Consider the following 9,950-nt stretch of genomic DNA (forward strand, 5'->3'; position numbering starts at 1 on the left):
AATATTCCACCAGCGCTTTGTGTGGGTCCTGCTGCAACACGCCAACAATAACGACTGCTACATTTCTTTTGCACCTATTTCTTCCTGTCTATGAGAGCCAAAGTGCACTGCACTGTCTGTCTCCGATTGGTTGAAGCTCAGAACCTCCAGGTGGGTACCGCATCTTAAAGATCAGTAACGGATTTGACAAATGATCAGCAGGAATTTATTGCATTACACAGAAGGTGCTCACTTCTTTGTAAGCTCTTGTATCCCACATCAACAGAGGAATTAAAGGGTTCCATGTGTCCAATGTAGGAGGGTTTGCAGCTGTTGCTTAGTGTATAAGAAAATCTCTTAGTATTTTTGTGACTGTTCATGCATGATTGGTACAGTATCTGAAGTAGCTTTATATTTCCTTTGCTACGTTATCTTTAACTTCTTATGGACAGTCTATTTTTATTTATCCTACGGCACAAACCAGCACCATTAGCAATCCCTTAGTCATGCTGTATTGTAATAAAGGCTCGTTGGAAGTACGTTTCAAAATGAAAACCTGGAGAACACTCGGAATAAAATGCTGTACTAGATACAAATGTAGCTAACATTATTGCACTCGCTGGCACCCACCCACGGGATGAAATGTGTTAGCCCCTTCTATTTCTCACACCCGGCTGATTCAAGGTAATGGTCGATTCTGTTGCTTGTCCGTTGCGCACGTCCTGTTGCAACAAGTCACCACGTGTAATAATGTTGGCTATATCTGTAAGGCCACAATTGTGGTATTTTTTTAAATTTGTTTAACATTGATTTATATGCTTAGATTACAAAAACAATAGCCTGATTATTATCACTTCACTGTTACATAATATAATTCAGTCCTCAATTTGCTTAACCTCTTCACTGAAATGAAAAGCTACACACACACACACACACACACACACACACATATATATATATATACATACATATATACAGTATATATATATCTCTCAAATAAAAAGATCACATGTCTTAGACAGGTCTGTAACCCTGCCTATCACCATTATAACCTAGAATACAGTGCTTCCGCTGCAGCAAGTGATTCTGGGAAATGACATGCAAACAAGCACACCGTGTCACCTTTTGCCTGAAATCAATTTTTACATGGAACCCTTATAAGATAATGCTCGCTGTTCACACAGCTTTTAAGAACAGCATGGGATTAGATGCAAAGCCAGTGAAACCAATCACAGACAGCTGTTTCGACCTTTTGGGTCTCATCAGTGTGAGGCTGGTTGTACTGGCTATGCAATTTACAAGGCAGGGTAGGTTTACCATACTTTATTTAAGTTATGGTGGGTGAAAAAGGCGACAAAAAAACTCCACTGTGTAGCATATAGCAAATAAAAAGATCACTTGTAAGCACATTCATGTCTTAGACAGATCTGCAACCCTTTGCCTTAAATCCATTTTTACATGGAACTGTGTGAACAGCGAGCATTCGCTTATTAGGGTTCCATGTAAAAATGGATTTCAGGCAAAAGGTGACACGGTGTGCTCATTTGCATGTCATTTCCCAGAATCCCTTGCTGCAGTGGAAGCACTGTATGCTAGGTGATAATGGTGAATGGCAGGGTTGCAGACCTGTCTAACACATGTGAATGTGCTCACAAGTGATCTTTGTATGTGCTACAGTATATGCTATTCGTTTATATATCAAAATGTACTATACAAAAAGTAACAAACGGTATAATTCTCTGCAACTGCTCAATATATCACAAACCCCACTTTGCAAAAGAGCAATAACATGTATAGCAAACACCATACACATTGGGAAAATAGCAGGAGCAGTGGCCATGGAATGGCAACCTTTTAAGCCTTGTCCCAACAGAATGGGCAGTTTAATTTTCCAGTGTGCCCTTTGTAGCAAAAAATTGCGTGTGATTAGTGGGGTGACCCACCAAATCAACAAGAGGTAATAACTACCTTGATGCTTAAAAACAGATCTTGACTAGAGATGGTTGACTTTTCCGTCTAAATTCGAATCCGACGTGAGTTGGCCAGTTCCTTTTGTCCAAGGAATTCCACAAATTAATCTCAAAAAAGCTGATTCTTTTTTTCCCCCCCCCTTATTATTACTGAAAATCAAGTGAGAGCGCTTGCAGCACTTTGCATCATACTCAGCACCCGACCACAAGCTGTGGATGGCACATTGTAATTGTTTTATTGCAGCAAGGTTTATGTAAGTAAGCTTTTGCCTGTTCATCATTTTATTAAATTGTCTAGCAGTCTGCACTATTTCTCCTATTGTCATTTTATTCTTGGGGACCCACGGAGGATACTTAAAGTACAAGCTGTGGTGAACTAACAGATGAGGCTGACTGAACAGTGACTACACGTGGGATTCGTGGAGTCCAGGAGCAGACGCGGGCAAAAGAACAAATTCTCTCAATTGAACGTATCAAGATTTATTCTTGTAAGTTGGCATTTATTCTGGATTTTAGAACTGCAGCTTAGTGCTTGATACTGCGCAATGGTGTGTTTTTCCTTATCTATTCATCTATAGGAGGATTGCTGAGGTGCCAGCCAGCAGTAGATTCCTTGCTTCACTTCTGCTTTAACCATCAAGAGAACTTAAGAGCTATATGGACACTTCTATGGACTGGGGTAAGCTGTTTTCATAGCGCCGGGGATCCCACATTGTGCTATCTTCGATCTTGTATGTGACATAGCACAGCTTGAGCCTCAATCACTGGCCAGATATCTCTCATAAATTCTCTTAAATTAGAAGAGATGCAGTGTTTATTGATCCACCGAAGCCCTTTTAAAGAGCTTGCCAAAGAAAACTAATAAATCAAATGCAATCATTTGATTTATTTCTTACAATGTCAACTATGTTTTATGTTATGTCTCTGGTTTTAAATATATAAATTGCCATGCTCAGTAGCACTCCTCTGTGAAACTGATATGCTTATATATATGTTGTGGTTATTTTGGGGGTTCAACATGAGCTTGTAGGTGTTCTGTATGTTTTATAATTCTTGTTCAGCTAGTCTTAGCTGATTGGAGGGTGGCAACCTCCTACCTAATTGAAGCTCACTCCCTCCCACATTTAAATGGTTAAAAGCTCACTCCATGGCATCTCCCACTCTCAAGGGAACTTTCCTGCTTACAGTGTGATTGTGACAAATCTATTACAGAGTGCTTTTCCTGGTAATGTACAGTTAAATAAAAGCTTCAACCAGACTTAGAACTTTGCAACTAATTTTGACAGAGTTATTATAAATCATTCTTCCTGGCAATGCACAGGTTATTAAGAATCTATATTAGTGTTAGGGACCCTTGAAACGTGGTCTGCCGTGCAGTTGGCTCAAGGGCTTACAACACTTTGGCCAAAATGTTAAACTAAAAGACCATTTTATTTATTAGTTATCTATACATGTATATTTAGGCACTGTACCGTGTATGAGTTTTAGTGGATGTGCACTGAGCTTTGTCTGTGTTTTATGTTATGTCTCTGGTTTTAAATATATATATTGCCATGCTCAGTAGCACTCCTCTGTGAAACTTATATGCTTATATATATGTTGTGGTTATTTGGGGGGTTCAACATGAGCTTGTAGGTGTTCTGAATGTCAACTATGAGACTGGAAAACTGTTGATCTCGGCATTTTCCATTAAAAAAAAATGTCTACAACACCATCTTTTTTGGAAGCTCAAACTATTTCAGAGGCTAAGGTTATGTTACGAGCTGATTTAAAATCACTCTAAAAAGAGGTCATAAATTTTAAATTGCTTAGATAATGTGAATATACCCACAAGGGGTATTTTTATTTGCTGTACTCTACGGTGGAGGGTTTTTAGCACTTTGTTACTTACAACTTCTTTTGCATCTGGTTATACCCACTACCAAATTCATAGCCAGTAACCCATCTCACATAGATGAGACCTAAAAGGTTAGGTTTACTGGCTACTCACTTCTCTAACCCAGGCTTGGGATGAAAAGCTATGTAATATGGCAGGGGTCCATGTTAAAATGGATAAGAAGTAAAAAGTAACACATGGTGAGTGCTTGTTTGCATGTCATTACCCAGAATACCTGGCTGCAGTGGAAGCTAAGGCCGAGTATATGGTGCAGGCGTGCAAGGAGCGTATGGCGTAGTGTGTCAGAGGCGTGGCCGATGACATCAGGGAGCTGGTTCGCCCTCTTTGGGCAAACCACTCACGTGACCTGGCCGTCACGCGACAAAATCAAATTATTTTGCCGTGCGAAAAATCGGCCGCCATCGCGCTCCATTGCGGACGCTACTGTTCACACTACGGGCATCCGCATTGAGGAATGGCCTTTTGTTTATGTCGCATGCGCGGTCGCGCTCAGCATGGACGCGGCCTAAGAGATAATAGGGAAAAGCAGCAGACCTGTTTGAGACGTGAGTGTGCTCACATATGGTATTTTGATTTGCTGTTAGGTATGTCCCTAAGTGTAGACTGTAGGTCTCTTCTGCATTTAATCTGACAGTCAAGAACAGTGGAAAGACGTTTCACGTTTGTGATGAAAGGTCCATATGGGACCTGAAACTTTGTCTTCCCACTGTTCTTGGCTGTGAAATTAAATGGAGAACTTCATTATGAACGTGTGAATAGAGCTCTACTTTTTAACTCTCTGTACTTTGTAATGCAGAAGATAAAATCTATAGAGAAATATCCAAAGGAAACTCATTATACTCTTGTCAATTCCCAAAATGTACCCACTGTATGATATATAGCAGGGCTCTTCAACTTTTTGCCCATTGGCCCAATCGTTTCAAGTTAGGGTTTACGACTAGAGTGACCCTTGCACCATCTTCCCCTACCAACTTCTAGACAGTTCCTGAAGCAGTTAAACTAATTTTTCAGCTAGGATAATGAAAATATGTTATGCAAATGTTTGTAATATGTTTAAAATGCTGGACTTTTATTGAAGTATAATGCTTTTTAAGTCTTGTTATAATTATCTAAGATTACAATGCAATACTCTCTTGGCTCTCCTATTCCTCCATTTTTTTTCTGATCCGGCCCTTTTGGAAAAGGTAGTTCACATATGGCAATGGGATGGCCATCAGGTTTTTGGGACCTATGACAGAAATACAGATTAACTCAAAGGGCCCTTTATTTTTTTATTATCCAAAATAAAATAATGTTTTTGTAAGGCTGCGCTTATAGTGCCGGCACCGCGACCAATGACGTCACCTGTCGCGATCGCGAAAGTTGCAATTCAAGTTTAGGCAACGTCGCTGGCTACAAGGTCAGTGATGTCATAAAAGGGGAAGGCAGAGGGATGGAGAAGCTCTCTGATTGGCCACAAGCAGAGGCTGTCGCCAAAAATATCAAATAACAGTGACTACCAGATTTTTGATAGCTCTGTCGCTTGGTCGCGCCGTCGCGTGCACTAAAAGCGCAGACGACGGTGACAATGCATTTGTTTTGACGTGACGTCGTGTCGCCGGCACTATAAGCGCAGCCTAATACTTCAGTTAAGAGCTTTATCTGTTAGAAGCATAACACCTAGTTGTCACAGTCTGTTCTTATTGAACATGTTTGGATACATAATAAGTGCAACTGAAATGATACACTTTCTGTAGTTTGTTTTAACATACAAATAAGGTACCCCATTACGTGAGATGTGCATTCTGCAATTAAAATAAAGAACTGTAACTTTGTTTTGTATTCTTTACAAGAAAGCCAGAGCGAGTGTTGCTTCACTAAAGAGATTTGTCATCAGGATCAAGATTTACTAAGAAGCAACAGCCAGAAATTACTTCACTGTTCAACACTGCCGCTCTGAAGATTAATGGCTTGTTCTCCATTTATTTTGTGCAGAAGATACACCACTGTTTTATGAAATCCCTAAAATATTTACACATAAAAATTTCTACACTAGTGCAGAAAGTCAAAACTTTGATTCCAAATACTGGGAGGGATTAATGTATTATAAAGGTTTCCCGGCTGCAAAGTTGGTATATAATTCCAGTATTTAAAATGATTTCTATGCTAGTTCCGGCAGGTTTCCAAAAAAGGGAAATAGTCCTATTTCCCTCAACGGCCTTTTATTTTGTTTGATAAAACGGCTGTGTTTGCCCCGGCCTTGTATTTGTAGCTAGAATACAGTGGAGGGGCTATGTATAAATGTAGCCAAAGTTGTAACACCCGCTGGGAAAATAGTGCGCTAGCCCCACCCCTTTTTGCGCGGGGGTGATTGAAAACAATGGCCGCTTCTCACGCTGGCGTGTTGTGAATGTCCCGCAGAAGCTCCGTAGCAGCTGTAATAACATTGGCTATATCTATATGTATTACCCTACTTTTGTATTTGCGGATGTAGTACACCAGGAGCTACAGTATGTATGTATTACCTCAGTTACGTATTTGTAGGTAGAATATATTGAAGGCTATATACAGTATTTTTGCTCCCAGCGCACTTTGATAAATAACCCTCTCAATTCTGAAACACTAGTTAAATATAATAATAATAATATAATGTTCTTGTATAGTGCTGCTATTTTTACGTAGCACTTTACAGAGACATTATGCAGGCACAAGTCCAGGTTCCCCTGCTTCAAACTCTCAATGCCAGTCAGTGTCTTTACTCACTGAGCCGCGCCTTCTCGCAAGGGTTCTCCTGTCTTTGACCGTCCGCTCAGCCTAACCGCTATCATGAAGGTAAGTTAACAAGTAACTCGGTGCAAAGGAATATAATATATAGATGCAACACTGTATGTGAGATAATAAACTCACATTAGATCCCTTATCTTGCACTCAAGGTACATGATATAAAAGCTACCTTTAGTGACTCCCGCTGAGGGAGCGATGATTTATTCTCCCCGAAGCTAGGGGCTATCATTGGTAGCATATTGATATATGTGAGCAAACTCCGGCTAACACAGTCTACATACCTAGTTGTAGCCATACAGTGTCTATTGCATATTGCTATAGCCATACAGGTGTTAGGGAATAACGTTATATACCCTGTTAGTCACCCATTGAAATACATATCTGGATATATATGTTTATCCACTTCCAATAGTGAATGGATACTTTCCAAACATATCACACGTCTAGGATATTTGAGCCACCTTTCCATTAGGGATTTTTAATGTCACTAAATATTTTCAGTTACGCTGTCGTTCATGTATAAATAAAAGTTGTTTTTCTGTATTAGTGGGAGACTAATAAACACCATATATTATGTTTGGTGTTTATAAAACGTAATGGACATTTCCTCCTTTAAGAATAAGAGTATCTACATTCTTATGACTATTATGTCACTAAAGGTAACTTCTATATCCTCTACCTTAAATAGAAGAGCCCCAGGGCTATATCGAAACTAAAACATTGCAAGCACCCTATTTAATTTCTGCGTGTATCCCTTCAAGATATCAGGTGAATCCTTACACTAAATCGAAAAGCGAAAGAATAAAAAGTTAACTAATCACATTTTGGGATCCAATTTACATGAAGTTTTGCAAAAGCAAATAACATTACGGGTATGTTTATCTGTCTTTGGCAGAAGAAGAATTTGCACAGCTAAAGTCCTTCACTTTCCTCTTCCCCTTATCTTTATTGGCTCTCTGATCATTGTAAACTAAGGAAATAGAAGAAAAAAAACTTGATTCAAAACAATCCCCATTCAGAGGATTCTCAGAAAGTCAACTTGTAATTCATTTTCTTGAGAAACAAAATAACCCAAACATTTGATTTTAGCCTTGTTAAATTAGTGTAAGGAAGCCCATCAGATAGTTAAATTGTTGAGTAGCAGATTAGATTTGGGGAGTGGTGACCCTTGAACATGAAACTTCTTCTGTGCACTCGAGCACCGTCTAAAATAGCAACCTCCATGGAGCACCATTTGTCAAGCATGGCCACGTCCCAGAATGGAGGGCACTGTCGTGAGTTTTTCTGGATTTGCTGCATTATAAACAATGGACTGCACATGGGCATAGAGAAGAATTAGTACTTGTAGCTGCTTCTTCAGAGAATACAATGGTAGTTTGCTAGTTTAAAGCACTAAGCCCAACAGTGTTTCAAAGTTGCTTCCATAATTGAAGCAGCCACACCCTCTTAAACCTTATTGACTATGGGTGAAACCTAGTAAGGAAGGACACATCCCTCAAGGCATCTAGCTATCAGGGGTTTATCATGCCACTCCAGTTTCATCTCCGAGGATGAGTAAGTGGGCTCAAATAAGCACAGTTCTTGTTCTGTTGTATCTATACGTGCTCAGACAGGTCTAAGGAACTGAATGGCATTAACTCCTCTCAAGCAGCAGTAATTATCTACTTGATTCAACAAAAGTGTATATAGTGCATGAGGCATCTAAATTAGTGCATTAGGCTTCTAAATTGCTGGGGAAGGCTTTTCCCAGCAATCTAGTCAGATGACAACATGCATTCGCTTATTAAAATTTAGAAACTTGTAAGGATTACATATTACTAACCTACATTCTGTATGTTTAAAAGGCAAATAGGAGATTTAAAGCACTACATTTTAACTCCACTTGCATATAAAGAACAGGATTATTGAATATCGCTCCAGGCCAATAATATATAATAGTAGATGTAAGCCTCGTATTTACCTTTCTAACATTTTAAGGAGAAACGTTGCATGCACCAACCTGAAGGGTAATGCATATAAAAAAAATTAAAGAAAGACTGTTCACGCATATACATTGTTTCATTAAAGGGCAAATTTAGGAGAAGAGCATATAGGGGAAGAAACAGCAGAGGTACTTATCTGCTACACAAAGTAGATACTGTTTTCTTCCATATTTCTTACAGTGTAAAGGTCTCTCAGTTGCTCTGGGACCTTTGTTTATTGAGACTGGGTAGAATATCAAATGAATGACATTGTAAAAAATACTTTACAATAGTCTAAAGCAGATGTAGCCTTTATTTATTCCTTAGATGGTCATATACATGATCTGCCTCTTTTGCTCAAATGGCAGATTTCCTATTTAAATTACAAATGTAATGTTAAAATCTCAAATAAATGGTTGCAATATAATGAAAATAAAATGCTACTGTGGTCTAAAATTCACTAAACAAGGAAAGTAACTGCTATGTTTTAAGAAAATACAAGTTTCACCAGCAGCGTTTTGCTTTTATATTTATTTTAAACAAAAAAAATATATATATGAAGTATGAATATTTTGAGACACTGTTTCTACAACAAGCATTTTATATTATAAACAATGGCTAAGGAAATCTTACAAAGATTGGCAACGATACAACTTAAAACATCTTTTTCCATTACAGGGAAAATAAATATTCTGGATAGACATTCCAGGAAAAAGTAAATTGATATCATTTTGCTTTTTTGTACACTCTGTATCTTCACAACGTGCAATGCCAAATTGCAAATTCAAAATAAAAGAGCGATTCTTCCTTTGTGTGAATTTTCTGTGCTTTAACACTAAAAATACTAGGTCGGTCAAACTCTGATGGCAACTTTGGAGGAGAATCCTGTGCGAACCTGCCAAGGTTCTGGGCCCCGATATTTCCCCGTGGGTATCATACATACTGTAGGAAGAGTTAGGCGACTTACTTTAAATGAGATCCATTGAATTCTTGACCTCTGGGCACCCCCTTTGCTCCCTTTTCTCAGCATAGAAAAATGCACCAAGTTAGAAGCTTTGAGATCTATGCATCAACGTAGACAAAAGTGTGTTTTGATGCACTGTTTCGTTTTTTGGAGCAGAGATGTGGCATTTGTTGTTGCTTACATCTGATGCGGTATTTTAGATGTACACCATCTGAGGTACTGTATGGAACACATTTTGGGGCAACACAAATGGAAAAAGAATGGCACAGAGAAATTTGGGGTGTGACACATCTTATTATAATCTGTGCACCATGTAACTCCTCTTTTAGACTTAACTGCTCCTACTGACACTCCCCAAGTTGGAAAATACTGTAGGGCAGACAGGGAAAAATTGGAGAAAAATACATAGTGTATGG

At 38.9% G+C, this 9,950-nt stretch overlaps 1 long non-coding RNA gene across 1 annotated transcript; it reads left to right on the forward strand.

Moving 5' to 3' along the window:
* The first annotated feature begins 471 nt into the window (after positions 1 to 471).
* Positions 472 to 9,362, forward strand: LOC142465095 (uncharacterized). Its single transcript, XR_012787783.1, has 3 exons — positions 472 to 663; positions 2,112 to 2,628; positions 5,679 to 9,362. It is a non-coding gene; the product is annotated as an uncharacterized LOC142465095 (long non-coding RNA).
* The last annotated feature ends 588 nt before the right edge of the window (positions 9,363 to 9,950 follow it).

Source organism: Ascaphus truei, chromosome 13 (genome assembly GCF_040206685.1).
Source record: "Ascaphus truei isolate aAscTru1 chromosome 13, aAscTru1.hap1, whole genome shotgun sequence".
Classification (NCBI taxonomy): domain Eukaryota; kingdom Metazoa; phylum Chordata; class Amphibia; order Anura; family Ascaphidae; genus Ascaphus; species Ascaphus truei.